General features: G+C 44.3%; 1 pseudogene; it reads right to left on the bottom strand.

The window, feature by feature from the left end:
• Positions 1 to 536: 536 nt before the first annotated feature.
• Positions 537 to 2660, bottom strand: LOC105492231 (Krueppel-like factor 8 pseudogene; annotated as a pseudogene).
• Positions 2661 to 8025: the final 5365 nt, after the last annotated feature.

Raw genomic sequence — 8025 nt, 5'->3', positions numbered from 1 at the left:
CGCTACCTACCTCACACTGTCAAGATCCAGCTACCAAACAGCCAATTAGTGCTGAAGACCCTTCCGGAGCAACGGAAGAATGAGCAGGTCTGCCCCAAGTAGAAGCAGGATGGCTTCATTACTGTGACTCCGAATTAAAATGTAAAGGTTGCTGATCATTGCATAATTAAATAAGGTGGCCGGCACCCACTATCCAGGAGTTTCCAGGGTTCCTTTATTAAAGCCACCTTCTCGGCTTCCTCAATGGCCCTCCCACAGGCAAGCCTGGAACTGTCCGTAGTCCTGACAAACATACTGACTTAAAAGGCCTGTGAGAGCCAAAACGCTTCGAGGGGTCTTTCTTCCTAACTACCCCATTACCACCACCCCATTACCAATCCCGAGGATCATTCTGCTTTTCTTTAGAACCCATTTTCCAACTAATTTGTCAAGAAAAAGATGGGGAGTGGAGAGTGAAAAAAAGACCAAGCCTAATTAACTCCCAGTCACTGCAATCTAAATATAAAGTTACTGAAACTGAGGTTGTCCCCTGTTGATGTAACCTTTATCCCTCTTCTCTTTTACCTGCTAGGAGGAAGAACAATTTTCTTGAGTTTGATTGGGACCTAATCCCAGGCCGCTGATCACAATGCGGTATTCAGATGCTTTGCAGGTGTGCAAGATAGCAGGGCAATGGGCCTAATACACCTGGTCCCAGACCAGGAAAGAAACATCTTTTTACCTCAGAGGCTGGGTGTGATGAGTTCCTGGGAGATCTTGCTAGGAGAGCCTTATCTTCTCAGAACTGTGGAGTGACTCGATTTTAATTTTGCTCCTTCAGTCCTTTTTTACATATGCTTTTTCTTCTCTGTATCTTCTATCTTGTTTCCTCTCTTTCCTTTATTTTCCCTTCTGTCCCTTCTGTTCTCTCATATTTCTAGTTCCTCTTCTCTTTCTTTCTCTCAGCTCTCTTCTTTCTCGGTCCCTATTTCTCCCTCTTCTATTGAAAACCAAACTTTAAGAAGAAATAGGATTCGATTTATTTAAACCTTTGAGTTTGGTATGGGACTCAGCTTATTCACTGGGAATGTGCCTCATATTCAGGAACCGAATCCCCATAAATCTTACCAATCAATTACATTGTTACACTCCTTCTATCTTGGAACTTGAAAAAAGTAATTTAGGACACTATCAAACCACCGCTAGGTACTTATTTTTAAAACATATGGACAAGTGTTCTAGAAAACAAGAGAAAAATAGGAAATAGAAAAGCAGTGTATGTTTGTCCACAGCCTTGAATTTGATTCCTGTTTTGTTACTGCAGGAAAAATGTCCTATTTCAGAGCAGGGGGATGGGAGGGCAGCCATGGGTGTCACACTGGAATTCAAACCATGTGGAGGTTGAAAAAAACAGGTCTAGACAGTGGAGAGGTGAAGGTGGAATATGAAGAGCCCCACGGGAGACCAGCTATGTTTTCCTCCAGTCTCCTCAACTTGGCTCAGCAGGCTGCTTCAACTCCATTCCAGATGCAAGTTGAAGTCAAAGAGGAAAAAATGGTCCTGACCTCAACATACAAACAGGAAAGATACCAGTGCAGCTTCTCTAGTGTGACCTGTGCAGCTCACATGGCGTCATGGCGACAGTGGTGCAGGGACAGGTGGTCAGAACCAGAAAAGCTGCGGTTGCAGTGCGTGCACTGGAAAGGCTTGATGCCTGCGCTCGCAGAAATGGCTGGTGAGCTCGAATGAATGAGTGAATTTCCAGAAGCAGCCATCCCAGGTCCTTTTATAAGTCTTCTCTCCTATATGAATTCTGTGGTGAGCTTTCAGGTGAGAGCTTTTGGAGTACACTTTGCTGTGTCCTGCAAAGTTACACTGGTGCATCCGTCTTCTCCTTAAGTCAAGCGACTCCTCCCTGCATTTAGACCATTGCTGCTGGTTCTTGCTGTGGTCCCTGCAGACTCTGTGAGGCTGAGGATCCACTTTTAATTACACTCTCCTCATTGTCACTTGGAATCTCCAGTGGAGACATGGAGTGGGGTCAACATTCACTGATCCAGCATTTGTACCATCTCCTCCAATGAGTGGGACTGTAATGGTTGCAGGGCCCTCATTTGCAGGCAAAGTAGTATACACCATGGGCAGAGACTGCACCACCACTGGGATGGCATTCAGGTCACCCATCTTACTTGGAAGACAGACTGAGGGGATGCTGTGAACAACATGTAAGATCTGCTAGCCACCAGTGCCCTGAGAGGGAGTCAGGACAGAGCCTGTGGTCAGAATAGTAGGAATGTTTGCTGATGTTGAAGTGAACACCACAAGGGTCTGGGGAGCAGACTGTGGCTTGGGAGGATGTTCTGGAGCTTGCAGCATGCTAACAGGCTGGAGAGGAGCCTTGGGCTTGTGAGAGGAGAAGTCAACTGGTTCCACTGGGGACAGGCTGAAATCACTCGCCAAAAGTTCTTCTGGGGTCTCAAACCTGATGTCATTAAACAGTGCTGGGTTCTCCATGGGGTTGGCATCCAGAAGTGGTGGAGAAGTCATATTATTTATGCTTCTATCTCAGGGGGATCTCTGCTCTGAACAGGGCCAGTGATGGACCTGAATACCTGCATTGAGCCACCTTCTGAATTAAGTTGCACCTCCAAGTTGTTTATGAGTTGAGCCATATCAACCATGTCACCAGCTGAGGACTCCTGAAGTGTCCAGAACTCATACAGTCCTCAGGAAGGCTCATACTCCTGAGCTAATTGCAACAGAGCTGTTCTCCTCACACTTGCCCGAATTTGACATTGCACAGGGCGATGCCCTCTCGTCTTCTCTTACTTACCCCCACTATCTCTGCTTTTTCTCCTGATTGAACACAAAGTTGAGGCAGAGCAGGAAACCTTCAAGACAGAAACCCATGAGGAGCTACCACAAGATCCCTTCACCTCTGCCATTGCTGCCGCACACCCCAGCGCCTTCCAGAGTAGGTGGAATGACTCTTTCTCTCTATTTCTCCCTTTTAAAAAAATTCTGTCACTCATCACATTATTGCTATAACTACAGAAAACATGAAGTTTTCATTCACTCACTCTTTGATTTTTTTCTATAGACTCCTTGGTTTAGCTAAATTTTTTGGAATGGTCCAAATTGCCACTTTCTCTTCCAGAAATCCTAAACAAAGACTGGAATGATATTTTAAAGGAGAGTTGGGTCCTTGGGAGTCATGACAGGAAGTAAGTGTATGAGTTAGTGTAGGCTGGGCTGCAGTAACAAACAGACCCAAACATGTAATGGTTCAAAACAGTAGATTTTATCTCTTTCTCACACAATAGCCCAAGGTAGGCCCAGGTTGGTGAGTGGTCTCTTCCCCACACAGTTACTCAAAGACACAGGTTAAGAGTGGCTCTGACATCTTCAATGAATGTCTCCCAAGATGGACATCAGGGGAAACAAGCATAAGTAGGAGATTTTTAAGAACCAGACCTGGAAGTGCCGTAACCAACTTCCACTCATGCTCCATTGGCCAGAATTCAGTCATCTGCCACATATAAATGTAAAGGATGTTAAGAAATATATTAAACCATGTGTCATAAAAAACAGAACCTGATACTGGCGACCATTTAGCAATCTTTGCCAAATGAGACATAGGAAAGATACGGTGAAGAAAGCCATAGGCAAAAAAGTGAAGAACCAAGAGCTGTGTCCACACAACAGCAGACATGCAAGTCTTGGCACAGAACTTGTACCTGGAAAAGGGTAGGAGACTTGGTTAGACAGCTCGGGGCCACTTCTGGCCAATCAAGGTGCTCTCCATGGTGCACCCCACCTACTGGAATGTCACTGTAGTGCAGGGATTCAGGGCATAGGATTTGGTTTCTGAGTCAGACAGGCATGGGAGGAAATCCAGATCCCCCTCTTTCTAGATATGTGATCTTGAATAAGATATTTATGTGAGCCTCGGTTTCATCATCTATAAAATGAGAGAAAAATAATGCTTGCCTTATTTGATATCTCTGAAGATTACACAATATAAAAGATGCAAAATTCTTAGCACAGTATCTGGCACATAGCAGGTACTCAATAGATGGTAATTATTGACACTGTTTGATCATGCTCACCACTGCCACCCCGGTATTGTTCTTGGAGTTTTTTCTATCTACAATGGCTGCTCCCTACATATTTCCCCACCTGTTCCAAGTCCCATCTGCTTCAGAAAATGTATTTCATTTCCAATGATCTGCTTTAAGTCTATGCAACCCGATTGAACACTTTATTATCACAGTCTTCCCACTATGAATGCAAGCTCCATGAGGGTTCAGGGTATTATTTATCCCATTTATTTGCTGTATCCCAGAGCCTAGCACACTGTCTGGCATATAACAGGTGTTCAACTATCACATTCGCTAAGTATATATTCAATGAATATGAGATATACCCATGCCAAAGAGCCTTATTCAGTACCCTCTATAGGTACAGAATTATATAGCTTTGGGGTTATTCTCTAATTTTCCAAGTCAGTTAGTCTTGTCTTCCTGGTGAAATTGAATTCACAGTAGCCAGAGTGATCTTTTTAAAATGTAAATTGGATCCTTTCATTCCTGTGCTTGACCCTCTCCAGTGACTTCTCACCCCCTTAGAATAAAATGCAAACTCCTCACTGCTACCTGTGGGTCCCTGCAAGACCTGGCCCTGCTGTCCTCTCTCCTTTCACTCCTCTTTCCTCAAGAATCACTGTGCTTGAACTACATGGGCCATTTTTCTATACCTTTAATATACCAAGCTTGTTCCCATCTCACAGTCATCCCCTGTTCCTGAGACACTTTCCCCAAGTACATTCCCAAAGCTTGGTCCTCCCCATTATTCAGGTCCCAACATCACTCTTTCTGACAGGCCTTCACTATCAACACTGTATGAAGTGGTTCTCCTTCCATCACTCACTGCCTTAGGTTGGATTCTCTGGAACCCATACTCTGAGTTAGACAGCTGTTCGCAGGAAGCCTCTAGGGACTGCCTTTGGGATTAGCACCTATAGGGGAGTGAAGGAAGCAGAACCAAGCAGAGGGAGGAGTTAAGCTGAGATGTATGACAATGAAGGCCTCCACTGATCCCACTGGGAACTTGGAGTTGGATGGGGCCCTGTAGAGCTGCCCCTCTTTTATTTCACTTCATAGCGCACTTCTCACTTTCTATAATTATCCTGTTAGTTTTTTTCATGTATGCTGTCTGTCTCTGGCCCCACAATAGAAGCTTCATGGGAGTAGGAAATCATTTGGCATTTTCACTCCCGTATCCCAGCACCTAGTACAATGCCCGCCTCATAGTAGGCGCTCAATCCATGTTTGCTGAATACATGAATGGGTGGATGACTGAATATGAATGGCAGAGTTGTTAAGTTCCCAAAGGCAGGCCGTTTCCTGCTGTTCTTGAAGCAGTGACTCCCTGGATATTTGACTGGCGTCACCTGCCACCTCCCATCCCCTCTAACCAGCCACTTGTGACTCTCCAAATGAGAGAGGCCTCCCTAACACAATCGCAGGCTATTTTTAGTCTGTTTTTTCCTCTCTGGTCTGTTGTAGTGGTGAGAAGAGGCTGGCTACCTGGGGCTTGCAGTAGCTCTAAATAAAACCAATCTTCCTCTCTCTGAAAAACCCTAGGAGGTGTCCTCTGTGCCAGGCTACAGGGCGACAACCACCCAGGCTGTGTTTACTGAGAGCTCTGTGATTACATTTTTTAGTTTTCTGGCTGGAGGTACCTGTGGAAGTGATTATGGAGGTACACACAGGAGCTGGAGTCTCTCCTCCCTCCTGCAGAAACACAAACATAGGCTTTTCCCTCTTCTTCGATGGGCTGTCTTCTCTCATTAGACGGCTTTCTAGGCCATAGAAGATTTCTCTGGGGCTGACTCTAAGGGGCCTCTTTCAGCTAATTAGATTGCAGACTGGAAGGCGGACTGTGGGCTCCTTTAATAATCTTCTATTCAGGGCTTCACACGCTCATCTAGTTTGAACATTGGGGAGGAAATTATTTTCTTCTGAAACAGTGAGAGACAGCAAGAAAGAGCGTATGAGGAAACAGGTTTTCTCCTTGAGATTCTACAAGCACGAAGGACAGATGTAATGATGCTCTTCCATGGATGCTTTACAGAGGTCTGCTGTGTGGCTTGGAAAGGCAGTCCTGAATCACCAAACATAACCTTTCTCAATAACGAGGCACTCTTCTGATTCCCTTGAGAAGAAAGGATGGAAGGAGGCACCATCCCCTTTATAGGTAAGGAGAAGACTTCAAGAAGCAGACGACTTCCATGGCTCTGAAATCCAAGTGGCCACACCCCTTACTAGCTGTGCAACCTGTCTTACAAATTTATGGAGCAGAGATTTAGAATACCATAGGTTTTAATTCCGGCTCTACCACTGTGTTACAGCCCTGTGTTCTTGAACAAATTACTTAATTTTATTAACTTTAGTGCCCTCTTCTCCTTCCAGGTGTGTTCAGAGAATTCAATTTGAAAACAAGTATAAGCTATGTGCAGAGGTACACACCTGTAGTCCTGAGCTTAAGAATTCAAGGTCAGCCCCGGCAACATAGTAAGAATCTGTCTAGGAAGGAAGGAAGGAAGGAAGGAAGGAAGGAAGGAAGGAAGGAAGGAAGGAAGGAAGGAAGGAAGGGAGAGAGAGAAAGAAGAAAGAAAGAAGGAAGGAAAGAGAAAGAAAGGAAGGAAGAGAGAGAAAGAGAGAGAGAGAGAAAGAAAGAAAGAGAAAGAAAGAAAGAAAGAAAGAAAGAAAGAAAGAAAGAAAGAAAGAAAGAAAGAAAGAAAGAAAGAAAGAAAGAAAGAGAGAAAGAAAGAAAGAAAGAGAAAGAAAGGAAAAGGGAGGGAGGGAGGAAGGAAATGTAAAGTGTTTAGCATGGTGCCTGCCACATTGCAAATGTTCAGTAAATAGTAGCTAATATTATTATAGCCTCAACCTGTAAACGGGGACTTTAAAGAATTTGCCTCCTAGGCTGATTGTAAGGGTTAAGTGAGATGATGTGTGTAGTGATTTAAACAGTACCTGGCATAGTATGTGTCTTAGTCAGCTCGGGCTGCCATAACAAAATATTATAGACTGGGTGCCTTAAACGACAGAAATTTATTTTCTCATAGTTCCAGAGGTTGGAAACTCCAAGATCAAGGTTACAGCAAAGTTCAGTTTCTGTGAGGTCTCTCTTTCCGGCTTGCACATAGCAGCTTCTCACTGTGTCCTAACATGGTGGAGAGAGAGAATGAGCTCTCCAGTGTCTCATACTGTAATAACACAAATCCTATCAGATCAGGGCCCCAACCTTATGACCTCATTTAAACTTCATTACCTCCTAAAGACCCCATCTCCAGATATAGTCACATTGGGGTTTAGGGCTTCAACATATTAATTTAAGGGGGATGGAATTCAGTTCATAGCAGTATGTACTCAATAAACTCTGGCTGCTATGATTATTATCAGTATTGCTCAAAGAGTACATGGCTATGCTGGAATCAAACTGATATCTTAAATCTGACATTTCAGTGGTCTTTCCACACCTTCAGAATCATTGCACCAACTTCCAGCAAATACCTTTTACTGCTCAGAACCATGCTTGCTTCCTTTCGGCTGAAGCTGACACTATTAGAGCTCCATCCAAATTCCTACAGATCCATTTTTTCAGGTCTGCACCCCCAGATTAGATGTTCTTCTGACTACAATGGCCTGTGCCTGCACCTCTTCTTTCAAGGACCGCCCTTGGGCTACTGGGGCTTTTTTCTGTGCTCAGGCAGAGAGTTGTGACTTCCTGGGAGCTTATTTCCCCCCCACCAAAAAAAAAAAAAAACTTAGACAAATTAAATTTAATTGAGTTTAATTAAACAAAGAAGGAGTCATGAGTCAAGCATCCCCCAAACCAGAACAGGTTCAGAGAGGTCCCAGTGTAGCCATGTGACAGAAGAAAATTTATGGACAGAAAAAGGAAAGTGGTGCTCAGAAAACGGAAGTGAGGTACAGAAACAGCTGGATTGGTTGTAGCCCAGTGATTGCCTCACTTGAA

This window comes from Macaca nemestrina, chromosome 18, assembly GCF_043159975.1.
Source record: "Macaca nemestrina isolate mMacNem1 chromosome 18, mMacNem.hap1, whole genome shotgun sequence".
NCBI lineage: Eukaryota > Metazoa > Chordata > Mammalia > Primates > Cercopithecidae > Macaca > Macaca nemestrina.
The sequence above is the reverse complement of the archived record's forward strand: the minus strand, read 5'-3'. Positions and strand labels throughout refer to the sequence as shown.